Source organism: Ranitomeya imitator, chromosome 1, assembly GCF_032444005.1.
Source record: "Ranitomeya imitator isolate aRanImi1 chromosome 1, aRanImi1.pri, whole genome shotgun sequence".
NCBI lineage: Eukaryota > Metazoa > Chordata > Amphibia > Anura > Dendrobatidae > Ranitomeya > Ranitomeya imitator.
In genome coordinates, this window is record NC_091282.1 from 1416045 (window position 1) to 1430708 (window position 14664).

Here is a 14664-nt window from a genome sequence, read left to right on the forward strand (position 1 = left end):
ATACCCCATATGTGGGGGTAAACTACTGTTTGGGCGCATGGGTGAGCTCGGGAGGGAAGGAGCGTCATTTGACTTTTTAACGCAGAATTGGCTGGAATGGAGATCAGACACCATGTTGCGTTTGCAGACCCCTGATGTGCCTAAACAGTGGAAACCCCCAAATATAACTGAAACCCTAATCCAAACACACCCTAAAGGGAAAATGGAAATAAATACATTTTTTTGAATTTTGTAATTTTTCCCTTACTAAGGGGGGATAAAGGGGGGTTTATTTACTATTTTTTTTATTTTGATTACTGTGATAGACCCTATCATAGTGATCAAAATGAACCAATGGGAAAAATCTATTGTTGCCAAGTGCCGACCGGCAGATCTCGGCGGGGGTACTGCACATGCGCCCGCCATTTTCTTCCCGGAAAAAGATGCCGGCGGCCGTGGGGGGACGCAGGAACATAGGGGGGGAGGGGTCACAGGACCGGGGGACCTTATTTCTCTCTCTTCTGATGTGCGGTCACAGAGGAGAGAGAAATTAAATGGAAAATCAGACTTTTTTTTTGCAGTCACCGTTATACGGTTAATAACGGCGATCGCAACACTGGAGTGAGTAAAAACTGACCAGAATCATGTTCTCTGTACCCCCTGCAGCCGAGACCCCGGAGAAATTCCGACTCTGGGGGGCGCTCTACACTTTTTCCTGTGGTTTAAGTACCCTTAACTGCCACCGTTAAAGGCGTATCGGCAGTTAAGGGGTTAATGTTCTGGTAAATATTGATACTGTGATTATTATTAGACACTTCCATCTCCCTCTATATCTCTGATAATTCTGTATTCTAAGTGTTATTGATAAGAGCAGTAACTCCGGGCGCGGTCTCTATATAGAGGGGTCTGTGGGGGGGGGTTGTGTTATGTAGTGGAAACCTGTATGTGAAGTTATAGGAGAAGCTCTGGAGTCGCCGCACATTTACCAGCTATCATCACATCAGACACAAGAGCAGAAGCCGCGTCTGTCCGTGTCCGATCCTCGTCTGGATCCATGGCTTCTTACATCACATTACCTGAGGGAGGAGAGATCTACGGTGTGAAATTATCAGACCAGTTCTCCGCAGATCACAAAGGACCCTCTATATAGAGACATCATTTACCACCTTGCTATTCACAAGTACTGGTAATGTAAGAAGCCATTCCTCCCACTCTCTCCTCTCTGTGCTGTAATAAAGACTTGTGACCGGGATCTGAGACCAGACAAGGATTGGACACGGACAGACACCGGCTCTGTGTATTTTCTTGCCTCCGATGCATCGTGATTATTTTATTTCATTTTTAATGTGGAGCAATAATGGCAGATTGGCGATCGCTTGTATCTCAGCTGAAATTACCTTATTTTTCAGACTATAAGACGCACCGGACCATAAGACGCACCTAGGTTTTAGAGGAGGAAATTAGGGGGAAAAAATGAAGCAAAAAATGTAGTCAATTCTGTATTTAATATCCCTATCCTGATAAATAAGGTTCCCTCATCCCTATCCTGGTATGCATGGTCCCTCATCCCTATCCTGGTATGCATGGCCCCCTCAACCCTATCCTGGTATGCATGGCCCCCTCATCCCTATCCTGGTATGCATGGCCCCCTCATCCCTATCCTGGTATACATGGCCCCTCATCCCTATCCTGGTATACATGGCCCCCTCATCTCTATCCTGGTATGCATGGCCCCCTCATCCCTATCCTGGTATGCATCGCCCCCTCATCTCTATCCTGGTATGCATGGCCCCCTCATCCCCATCCTGGTATGCATGGCCCCCTCATCCCCATCCTGGTATGCATGGCCCCCTCATCCCCGTCCTGGTATGCATGGCCCCCTCATCCCCGTCCTGGTATGCATGGCCCCCTCATCCCCGTCCTGGTATGCATGGCCCCCTCATCCCTGTCCTGGTATACATGGCCCCCTCATCCCCTTCCTGGTATGCATGGCCCCCTCATCCCTGTCCTGGTATACATGGCCCCCTCATCCCCATCCTGGTATGCATGGCCCCCTCATCCCTGTCCTGGTATGTATAGCCCCCTCATCCCTATCCTGGTATGCATGACCCCTCATCCCTATCCTGGTATGTATAGCTCCCTCATCCCTATCCTGGTATGCATGGCCCCCTCATCCCTATCCTGGTATGCATGGCCACCTCATCCCGGTCCTGGTATGCATGGCCCCCTCATCCCTATCCTGGTATGCATGGCCCCCTCATCCCTATCCTGGTATGCATGGCCCCCTCATCCCTATCCTGGTATGCATGGCCCCCTCATCCCTATCCTGGTATGCATGGCCCCTCATCCCTATCCTGGTATGCATGGCCACCTCATCCCGGTCCTGGTATGCATGGCCCCCTCATCCCTATCCTGGTATGCATGGCCCCCTCATCCCTATCCTGGTATGCATGGCCCCCTCATCCCGGTCCTGGTATACATGGCTCCTCATCCCGGTCCTGGTATACATGGCCCCCTCATCCCGGTCCTGGTATACATGGCCCCCTCATCCCTATCCTGGTATGCATGGCCCCCTCATCCCTATCCTGATATACATGGCCCCTCTTCCTGGTATGCATGGCCCCTCTTCCTGGTATGATTGGCCCCATCAGAAAAAAACCCCAAATCATTACACTTCCTTCCTCCGCTTCCTCGCAGCGTCCTCCTCCGTTGCCAGCAGCTGATTAGTGCTTGTAAGAAGCACATGTCAGGGATGTCACAGGCAGAGCACGGCTGCCGGAATACTCCCCGGGACTGTACATCGCAGAGAGCAGTGAGTATTCATTGCTCTTCAGTAGCGCGCAGTGTCAGCCGGAGCCTTCCTGCTGCTGCCGGCGGCGGTCACGTCCCTGCCATTACAAGCATTAAGCAGCTTCTGGCACCGGAGCAGGACGCTGCGAGGGAGCGCCTGGAAGGTAAGTGTAATGGGGTTTTTTTTGTTAATCTTTTCTGATGGGGCCATGCATGCCAGGACCGTGATGGGACTAATCATACCAGAATAAGGATGGGACCAATAATACCAGAAGACTCGCGTCTGTCCGTGTCCGATCCTCGTCTGGATCCATGGCTTCTTACATCACATTACCTGAGGGAGGAGAGATCTACGGTGTGAAATTATCAGACCAGTTCTCCGCAGATCACAAAGGACCCTCTATATAGAGACATCATTTACCACCTTGCTATTCACAAGTACTGGTAATGTAAGAAGCCATTCCTCCCACTCTCTCCTCTCTGTGCTGTAATAAAGACTTGTGACCGGGATCTGAGACCAGACAAGGATTGGACACGGACAGACACCGGCTCTGTGTATTTTCTTGCCTCCGATGCATCGTGATTATTTTATTTCATTTTTAATGTGGAGCAATAATGGCAGATTGGCGATCGCTTGTATCTCAGCTGAAATTACCTTATTTTTCAGACTATAAGACGCACCGGACCATAAGACGCACCTAGGTTTTAGAGGAGGAAATTAGGGGGAAAAAATGAAGCAAAAAATGTAGTCAATTCTGTATTTAATATCCCTATCCTGATAAATAAGGTTCCCTCATCCCTATCCTGGTATGCATGGTCCCTCATCCCTATCCTGGTATGCATGGCCCCCTCAACCCTATCCTGGTATGCATGGCCCCCTCATCCCTATCCTGGTATGCATGGCCCCCTCATCCCTATCCTGGTATACATGGCCCCTCATCCCTATCCTGGTATACATGGCCCCCTCATCTCTATCCTGGTATGCATGGCCCCCTCATCCCTATCCTGGTATGCATGGCCCCCTCATCTCTATCCTGGTATGCATGGCCCCCTCATCCCCATCCTGGTATGCATGGCCCCCTCATCCCCATCCTGGTATGCATGGCCCCCTCATCCCCGTCCTGGTATGCATGGCCCCCTCATCCCCGTCCTGGTATGCATGGCCCCCTCATCCCCGTCCTGGTATGCATGGCCCCCTCATCCCTGTCCTGGTATACATGGCCCCCTCATCCCCATCCTGGTATGCATGGCCCCCTCATCCCTATCCTGGTATACATGGCCCCCTCATCCCTATCCTGGTATGCATGGCCCCCTCATCCCTGTCCTGGTATACATGGCCCCCTCATCCCCATCCTGGTATGCATGGCCCCCTCATCCCTGTCCTGGTATGTATAGCCCCCTCATCCCTATCCTGGTATGCATGACCCCTCATCCCTATCCTGGTATGTATAGCTCCCTCATCCCTATCCTGGTATGCATGGCCCCCTCATCCCTATCCTGGTATGCATGGCCCCCTCATCCCTATCCTGGTATGCATGGCCCCCTCATCCCTATCCTGGTATGCATGGCCCCCTCATCCCTATCCTGGTATGCATGGCCCCCTCATCCCTATCCTGGTATGCATGGCCCCTCATCCCTATCCTGGTATGCATGGCCACCTCATCCCGGTCCTGGTATGCATGGCCCCCTCATCCCTATCCTGGTATGCATGGCCCCCTCATCCCTATCCTGGTATGCATGGCCCCCTCATCCCGGTCCTGGTATACATGGCTCCTCATCCCGGTCCTGGTATACATGGCCCCCTCATCCCGGTCCTGGTATACATGGCCCCCTCATCCCTATCCTGGTATGCATGGCCCCCTCATCCCTATCCTGATATACATGGCCCCTCTTCCTGGTATGCATGGCCCCTCTTCCTGGTATGATTGGCCCCATCAGAAAAAAAACCCAAATCATTACACTTCCTTCCTCCGCTTCCTCGCAGCGTCCTCCTCCGTTGCCAGCAGCTGATTAGTGCTTGTAAGAAGCACATGTCAGGGATGTCACAGGCAGAGCACGGCTGCCGGAATACTCCCCGGGACTGTACATCGCAGAGAGCAGTGAGTATTCATTGCTCTTCAGTAGCGCGCAGTGTCAGCCGGAGCCTTCCTGCTGCTGCCGGCGGCGGTCACGTCCCTGCCATTACAAGCATTAAGCAGCTTCTGGCACCGGAGCAGGACGCTGCGAGGGAGCGCCTGGAAGGTAAGTGTAATGGGGTTTTTTTTGTTAATCTTTTCTGATGGGGCCATGCATGCCAGGACCGTGATGGGACTAATCATACCAGAATAAGGATGGGACCAATAATACCAGAAGACTCGCTACACTCATCAGGAGGGCGTTAAACTAGAAGAAGAGGGGACGGGAAGAAAAACATTAGACTTGAACAAAGAAGACCCAGGAAAACATACTCAGATGGGAGGTAAGAACATTTCTAAAACAATCCACAGCGAGGAGATTGGAACAAAACAAAATCCTCTAAACTGCATGCTCGTAAACGCCAGAAGCCTGACAAACAAGATGGAAGAACTAGAAGCAGAAATATCTACAGGTAACTTTGACATAGTGGGAATAACCGAGACATGGTTAGATGAAAGCTATGACTGGGCAGTTAACTTACAGGGTTACAGTCTGTTTAGAAAGGATCGTAAAAATCGGAGAGGAGGAGGGGTTTGTCTCTATGTAAAGTCTTGTCTAAAGTCCACTTTAAGGGAGGATATTAGCGAAGGAAATGAGGATGTCGAGTCCATATGGGTCGAAATTCATGGAGGGAAAAATGGTAACAAAATTCTCATTGGGGTCTGTTACAAACCCCCAAATATAACAGAAAGCATGGAAAGTCTACTTCTAAAGCAGATAGATGAAGCTGCAACCCATAATGAGGTCCTGGTTATGGGGGACTTTAACTACCCGGATATTAACTGGGAAACAGAAACCTGTGAAACCCATAAAGGCAACAGGTTTCTGCTAATAACCAAGAAAAATTATCTTTCACAATTGGTGCAGAATCCAACCAGAGGAGCAGCACTTTTAGACCTAATACTATCTAATAGACCTGACAGAATAACAAATCTGCAGGTGGTTGGGCATTTAGGAAATAGCGACCACAATATTGTGCAGTTTCACCTGTCTTTCACTAGGGGGACTTGTCAGGGAGTCACAAAAACATTGAACTTTAGGAAGGCAAAGTTTGAACAGCTTAGAGATGCCCTTAATCTGGTAGACTGGGACAATATCCTCAGAAATGAGAATACAGATAATAAATGGGAAATGTTTAAGAACATCCTAAATAGGCAGTGTAAGCGGTTTATACCTTGTGGGAATAAAAGGACTAGAAATAGGAAAAACCCAATGTGGCTAAACAAAGAAGTAAGACAGGCAATTAACAGTAAAAAGAAAGCATTTGCACTACTAAAGCAGGATGGCACCATTGAAGCTCTAAAAAACTATAGGGAGAAAAATACTTTATCTAAAAAACTAATTAAAGCTGCCAAAAAGGAAACAGAGAAGCACATTGCTAAGGAGAGTAAAACTAATCCCAAACTGTTCTTCAACTATATCAATAGTAAAAGAATAAAAACTGAAAATGTAGGCCCCTTAAAAAATAGTGAGGAAAGAATGGTTGTAGATGACGAGGAAAAAGCTAACATATTAAACACCTTCTTCTCCACGGTATTCACGGTGGAAAATGAAATGCTAGGTGAAATCCCAAGAAACAATGAAAACCCTATATTAAGGGTCACCAATCTAACCCAAGAAGAGGTGCGAAACCGGCTAAATAAGATTAAAATAGATAAATCTCCGGGTCCGGATGGCATACACCCACGAGTACTAAGAGAACTAAGTAATGTAATAGATAAACCATTATTTCTTATTTTTAGTGACTCTATAGCGACAGGATCTGTTCCGCAGGACTGGCGCATAGCAAATGTGGTGCCAATATTCAAAAAGGGCTCTAAAAGTGAACCTGGAAATTATAGGCCAGTAAGTCTAACCTCTATTGTTGGTAAAATATTTGAAGGGTTTCTGAGGGATGTTATTCTGGATTATCTCAATGAGAATAACTGTTTAACTCCATATCAGCATGGGTTTATGAGAAATCGCTCCTGTCAAACCAATCTAATCAGTTTTTATGAAGAGGTAAGCTATAGGCTGGACCACGGTGAGTCATTGGACGTGGTATATCTCGATTTTTCCAAAGCGTTTGAAACCGTGCCGCACAAGAGGTTGGTACACAAAATGAGAATGCTTGGTCTGGGGGAAAATGTGTGTAAATGGGTTAGTAACTGGCTTAGTGATAGAAAGCAGAGGGTGGTTATAAATGGTATAGTCTCTAACTGGGTCGCTGTGACCAGTGGGGACCGCAGGGGTCAGTATTGGGACCTGTTCTCTTCAACATATTCATTAATGATCTGGTAGAAGGTTTACACAGTAAAATATCGATATTTGCAGATGATACAAAACTATGTAAAGCAGTTAATACAAGAGAAGATAGTATTCTGCTACAGATGGATCTGGATAAGTTGGAAACTTGGGCTGAAAGGTGGCAGATGAGGTTTAACAATGATAAATGTAAGGTTATACACATGGGAAGAGGGAATCAATATCACCATTACACACTGAACGGGAAACCACTGGGTAAATCTGACAGGGAGAAGGACTTGGGGATCCTAGTTAATGATAAACTTACCTGGAGCAGCCAGTGCCAGGCAGCAGCTGCCAAGGCAAACAGGATCATGGGGTGCATTAAAAGAGGTCTGGATACACATGATGAGAGCATTATACTGCCTCTGTACAAATCCCTAGTTAGACCGCACATGGAGTACTGTGTCCAGTTTTGGGCACCGGTGCTCAGGAAGGATATAATGGAACTAGAGAGAGTACAAAGGAGGGCAACAAAATTAATAAAGGGGATGGGAGAACTACAATACCCAGATAGATTAGCGAAATTAGGATTATTTAGTCTAGAAAAAAGACGACTGAGGGGCGATCTAATAACCATGTATAAGTATATAAGGGGACAATACAAATATCTCGCTGAGGATCTGTTTATACCAAGGAAGGTGACGGGCACAAGGGGGCATTCTTTGCGTCTGGAGGAGAGAAGGTTTTTCCACCAACATAGAAGAGGATTCTTTACTGTTAGGGCAGTGAGAATCTGGAATTGCTTGCCTGAGGAGGTGGTGATGGCGAACTCAGTCGAGGGGTTCAAGAGAGGCCTGGATGTCTTCCTGGAGCAGAACAATATTGTATCATACAATTATTAGGTTCTGTAGAAGGACGTAGATCTGGGGATTTATTATGATGGAATATAGGCTGAACTGGATGGACAAATGTCTTTTTTCGGCCTTACTAACTATGTTACTATGTTACCAGGACCGGGATTAGACCAATCATACCAGGATGATAAAAAGAAATGAATATTCATTGCCCTCCACGCCCATGGCCATGGAATGCAGTGAATATTCATTTCTCTCTAGCAACGGGCACAGGAGTTAGCTGCATCTGCTGGCTCCTGCCTCTGTGACCCTCTGCTCTGCCGAAACCGCTCCCCACCACAGCCAGAGCCGGTATATCCGGACTGTAAGACGAACTCCACATTTTTCTCCACATTTTGGGAGGAAAAAAGTGCATCTTATAGTCAGAAAAATACGGTAGCTCTCCTTGGAAGGGACTATAGCAACAGGGATGTACAGCAGCACCTCATCTCACAGCCTCCACTGGCAGTGTAGTTACCGTAGTGACCGTCAATCTCTGGCGGTGTAGTTACCATTGTGACCGACCTCTGCTGGCGGTGTAGTTACCATGGTGACAGACCTCTGTTGGCGGTGTAGTTACCATGGTGACAGACCTGCTGGCGGTGTAGTTACCATGGTGACAGGCCTCTGCTGGCGGTGTAGTTACCATGGTGACTGACCTCTGCTGGCGGTGTAGTTACCATGGTGACTGTCCCCCACTAGCAGTAGAGTTACCACGTTGACCGTCCTCAGCTGGCGGTGTAGTTACCAAGGTGACTGTCCTATGCTGGCGGTGTAGTTACCACAGTGACCGTCCTCCCTCTACGAGGCTGATGATGAGCGGTCAGATCGGCGGAGGAGGTCGCGGTGGAGTTTTGAGCCTTTTCCTCCAGATTCCTCCTGATAAATGTTGATATTTGGCAGAATTTAGTGATTGTCGTTCTCTCGTCCCCTGTGATTTCCATCTTCTCCTTCATCATGAAGACGCCGGCAGGACGAGATCCCTCCAGCTGATCCAGTGCTCATCCCTCCTCCTCCTGAATGACCCCGAGGATGGACAGGGATGAGACCACCAGAAGATTATTCCACTTCGCCCTGGAGATCATCTCCCTGCTGAGCGGAGAGGTAACTCCTCTACATTTCTATCAGCTTTATTGTGTTCTGTGACAAGTCCGACATCGGAATAGAGAGAAGGATTCTTTACTGTAAGAGCAGTGATTGTGTGGAGCGCTCTGCCCGGAGGAGTTGTCATGGGGATTCCCTATAAGAGCTGTAGAGGGGCCGGGATGTCTGTCCGGGGGGCAATAATATTCCCGGTTATGGCCCCAGATTACTGGAGACGGTTATTGATCCCGGGATTTCTACTGAGATCTGGAGTCGGGAAGGAATCTTCTCCCTAAGTGTCTCTCTCCATACACAGGATTACACAATAGTGAGGAAGACACCGGGGGGCGGTGTGACTCCCATCATCCATCTCCAGGAGTCAGGAGGGCGGAGCCCCATCACAGAGCCTCCCCCGCACTCCCTGCTACATGAGAGGAACAAGAAGATCCTGGAGCTCAGCAACAAGATGATTGAGCTGCTGAGCGGAGAGGTGACTGCTGGGAGATTATACAGCACTGGAGGATTCTGGGTGATGAGCGGAGAGGTGACTGCTGGGAGATTATACAGCACTGGAGGATTCTGGGTGATGAGCGGAGAGGTGACTGCTGGGAGATTATACAGCACTGGAGGACTCTGGGTGATGAGCGGAGAGGTGACTGCTGGGAGATTATACAGCACTGGAGGATTCTGGGTGATGGGCGGAGAGGTGACTGCTGGGACATTATACAGCACTGGAGGATTCTGGGTGATGGGCGGAGAGGAGACTGCTGGGAGATTATACAGCACTGGAGGACTCTGGGTGATGAGCGGAGAGGTGACTGCTGGGAGATTATACAGCACTGGAGGATTCTGAGTGATGAGCGGAGAGGTGACTGCTGGGACATTATACAGCACTGGAGGATTCTGGGTGATGAGCGGAGAGGTGACTGCTGGGACATTATACTGCACTGGTGGATTCTGGGTGATGAGCGGAGAGGTGACTGCTGGGACATTATACAGCACTGGAGGATTCTGGGTGATGAGCGGAGAGGTGACTGCTGGGAGATTATACAGCACTGGAGGATTCTGGGTGATGAGCGGAGAGGTGACTGCTGGGACATTATACAGGACTGGAGGATTCTGGGTGATGAGCGGAGAGGTGACTGCTGGGACATTATACAGCACTGGAGGATTCTGGGTGATGAGCGGAGAGGTGACTGCTGGGACATTATACTGCACTGGTGGATTCTGGGTGATGAGCGGAGAGGTGACTGCTGGGACATTATACAGCACTGGAGGATTCTGGGTGATGAGCGGAGAGGTGACTGCTGGGAGATTATACAGCACTGGAGGATTCTGGGTGATGAGCGGAGAGGTGACTGCTGGGACATTATACAGCACTGGAGGATTCTGGGTGATGAGCGGAGAGGTGACTGCTGGGAGATTATACAGCACTGGAGGATTCTGGGTGATGAGCGGAGAGGTGACTGCTGGGACATTATACAGGACTGGAGGATTCTGGGTGATGAGCGGAGAGGTGACTGCTGGGACATTATACAGGACTGGAGGATTCTGGGTGATGAGCGGAGAGGTGACTGCTGGGACATTATACAGCACTGGAGGATTCTGGGTGATGAGCGGAGAGGTGACTGCTGGGAGATTATACAGCACTGGAGGATTCTGGGTGATGAGCGGAGAGGAGACTGCTGGGACATTATACAGGACTGGAGGATTCTGGGTGATGAGCGGAGAGGTGACTGCTGGGACATTATACAGCACTGGAGGATTCTGGGTGATGAGCGGAGAGGTGACTGCTGGGACATTATACAGCACTGGAGGATTCTGGGTGATGAGCGGAGAGGTGACTGCTGGGACATTATACAGCACTGGAGGATTCTGGGTGATGAGCGGAGAGGTGACTGCTGGGACATTATACAGGACTGGAGGATTCTGGGTGATGAGCGGAGAGGTGACTGCTGGGACATTATACAGGACTGGAGGATTCTGGGTGATGAGCGGAGAGGTGACTGCTGGGAGATTATACAGGACTGGAGGATTCTGGGTGATGAGCGGAGAGGTGACTGCTGGGAGATTATACAGGACTGGAGGATTCTGGGTGATGGGCGGAGAGGTGACTGCTGGGAGATTATACAGCACTGGAGGATTCTGGGTGATGAGCGGAGAGGTGACTGCTGGGACATTATACAGGACTGGAGGATTCTGGGTGATGAGCGGAGAGGAGACTGCTGGGATATTATACAGCACTGGAGGATTCTGGGTGATGAGCGGAGAGGTGACTGCTGGGACATTATACAGGACTGGAGGATTCTGGGTGATGAGCGGAGAGGAGACTGCTGGGATATTATACAGCACTGGAGGATTCTGGGTGATGAGCGGAGAGGTGACTGCTGGGACATTATACAGGACTGGAGGATTCTGGGTGATGAGCGGAGAGGTGACTGCTGGGAGATTATACAGGACTGGAGGATTCTGGGTGATGAGCGGAGAGGTGACTGCTGGGATATTATACAGCACTGGAGGATTCTGGGTGATGAGCGGAGAGGTGACTGCTGGGAGATTATACAGCACTGGAGGATTCTGGGTGATGAGCGGAGAGGAGACTGCTGGGACATTATACAGCACTGGAGGATTCTGGGTGATGAGCGGAGAGGTGACTGCTGGGATATTATACAGGACTGGAGGATTCTGGGTGATGAGCGGAGAGGTGACTGCTGGGACATTATACAGGACTGGAGGATTCTGGGTGATGAGCGGAGAGGTGACTGCTGGGACATTATACAGCACTGGAGGATTCTGGGTGATGAGCGGAGAGGTGACTGCTGGGACATTATACAGCACTGGAGGATTCTGGGTGATGAGCGGAGAGGTGACTGCTGGGACATTATACAGCACTGGAGGATTCTGGGTGATGAGCGGAGAGGTGACTGCTGGGACATTATACAGCACTGGAGGATTCTGGGTGATGAGCGGAGAGGTGACTGCTGGGACATTATACAGCACTGGAGGATTCTGGGTGATGAGCGGAGAGGTGACTGCTGGGACATTATACAGCACTGGAGGATTCTGGGTGATGAGCGGAGAGGTGACTGCTGGGACATTATACAGCACTGGAGGATTCTGGGTGCTGAGCGGAGAGGTGACTGCTGGGACATTATACAGGACTGGAGGATTCTGGGTGATGAGCGGAGAGGTGACTGCTGGGACATTATACAGGACTGGAGGATTCTGGGTGATGAGCGGAGAGGTGACTGCTGGGAGATTATACAGCACTGGAGGATTCTGGGTGATGAGCGGAGAGGTGACTGCTGGGACATTATACAGCACTGGAGGATTCTGGGTGATGAGCGGAGAGGTGACTGCTGGGACATTATACAGCACTGGAGGATTCTGGGTGATGAGCGGAGAGGTGACTGCTGGGACATTATACAGGAGTGGAGGATTCTGGGTGATGAGCGGAGAGGTGACTGCTGGGACATTATACAGGACTGGAGGATTCTGGGTGATGAGCGGAGAGGTGACTGCTGGGACATTATACAGCACTGGAGGATTCTGGGTGCTGAGCGGAGAGGTGACTGCTGGGACATTATACAGGACTGGAGGATTCTGGGTGATGAGAGGAGAGGTGACTGCTGGGAGATTATACAGGACTGGAGGATTCTGGGTGATGAGAGGAGAGGTGACTGCTGGGACATTATATAGCACTGGAGGATTCTGGGTGATGAGCGGAGAGGTGACTGCTGGGACATTATACAGGACTGGAGGATTCTGGGTGATGAGAGGAGAGGTGACTGCTGGGAGATTATACAGGACTGGAGGATTCTGGGTGATGAGCGGAGAGGTGGCTGCTGGGAGATTATACAGCACTGGAGGATTCTGGGTGATGAGCGGAGAGGTGACTGCTGGGAGATTATACAGCACTGGAGGATTCTGGGTGATAAGCGGAGAGGTGACTGCTGGGACATTATACAGCACTGGAGGATTCTGGGTGATGAGCGGAGAGGAGACTGCTGGGAGATTATACAGGACTGGAGGATTCTGGGTGATGTGCGGAGAGGTGACTGCTGGGAGATTATACAGGACTGGAGGATTCTGGGTGATGAGCGGAGAGGTGACTGCTGGGAGATTATACAGGACTGGAGGATTCTGGGTGATGAGAGGAGAGGTGACTGCTGGGACATTATACAGCACTGGAGGATTCTGGGTGATGAGCGGAGAGGTGACTGCTGGGACATTATACAGGACTGGAGGATTCTGGGTGATGAGAGGAGAGGTGACTGCTGGGAGATTATACAGGACTGGAGGATTCTGGGTGATGAGCGGAGAGGAGACTGCTGGGAGATTATACAGGACTGGAGGATTCTGGGTGATGTGCGGAGAGGTGACTGCTGGGAGATTATACAGGACTGGAGGATTCTGGGTGATGAGCGGAGAGGTGACTGCTGGGACATTATACAGGACTGGAGGATTCTGGGTGATGAGCGGAGAGGTGACTGCTGGGACATTATACAGGACTGGAGGATTCTGGGTGATGAGCGGGGAGGTGACTGCTGGGAGATTATACAGCACTGGAGGATTCTGGGTGATGAGCGGAGAGGTGACTGCTGGGACATTATACAGGACTGGAGGATTCTGGGTGATGAGCGGAGAGGTGACTGCTGGGACATTATACAGCACTGGAGGATTCTGGGTGATGAGCGGAGAGGTGACTGCTGGGAGATTATACAGCACTGGAGGATTCTGGGTGATGAGCGGAGAGGTGACTGCTGGGACATTATACAGGACTGGAGGATTCTGGGTGATGAGCGGAGAGGTGACTGCTGGGACATTATACAGCACTGGAGGATTCTGGGTGATGAGCGGAGAGGTGACTGCTGGGAGATTATACAGGACTGGAGGATTCTGGGTGATGAGGGGAGAGGTGACTGCTGGGACATTATACAGCACTGGAGGATTCTGGGTGATGAGCGGAGAGGTGACTGCTGGGACAGCACTGGAGGATTCTGGGTGATGAGCGGAGAGGTGACTGCTGGGACATTATACAGCACTGGAGGATTCTGGGTGATGAGCGGAGAGGTGACTGCTGGGAGATTATACAGGACTGGAGGATTCTGGGTGATGAGCGGAGAGGTGACTGCTGGGACATTATACAGGACTGGAGGATTCTGGGTGATGAGCGGAGAGGTGACTGCTGGGAGATTATACAGGACTGGAGGATTCTGGGTGATGAGCGGAGAGGTGACTGCTGGGAGATTATACAGCACTGGAGGATTCTGGGTGATGAGCGGAGAGGTGACTGCTGGGACATTATACAGGACTGGAGGATTCTGGGTGATGAGCGGAGAGGAGACTGCTGGGAGATTATACAGCACTGGAGGATTCTGGGTGATGAGCGGAGAGGTGACTGCTGGGACATTATACAGGACTGGAGGATTCTGGGTGATGAGCGGAGAGGTGACTGCTGGGACATTATACAGCACTGGAGGATTCTGGGTGATGAGCGGAGAGGTGACTGCTGGGA

At 50.3% G+C, this 14664-nt stretch overlaps 1 pseudogene; it reads left to right on the forward strand.

The window, feature by feature from the left end:
* Nucleotides 1–14664, forward strand: part of LOC138657710 (zinc finger protein 850-like) — a 127804-nt pseudogene that overhangs the window by 12511 nt on the left and 100629 nt on the right.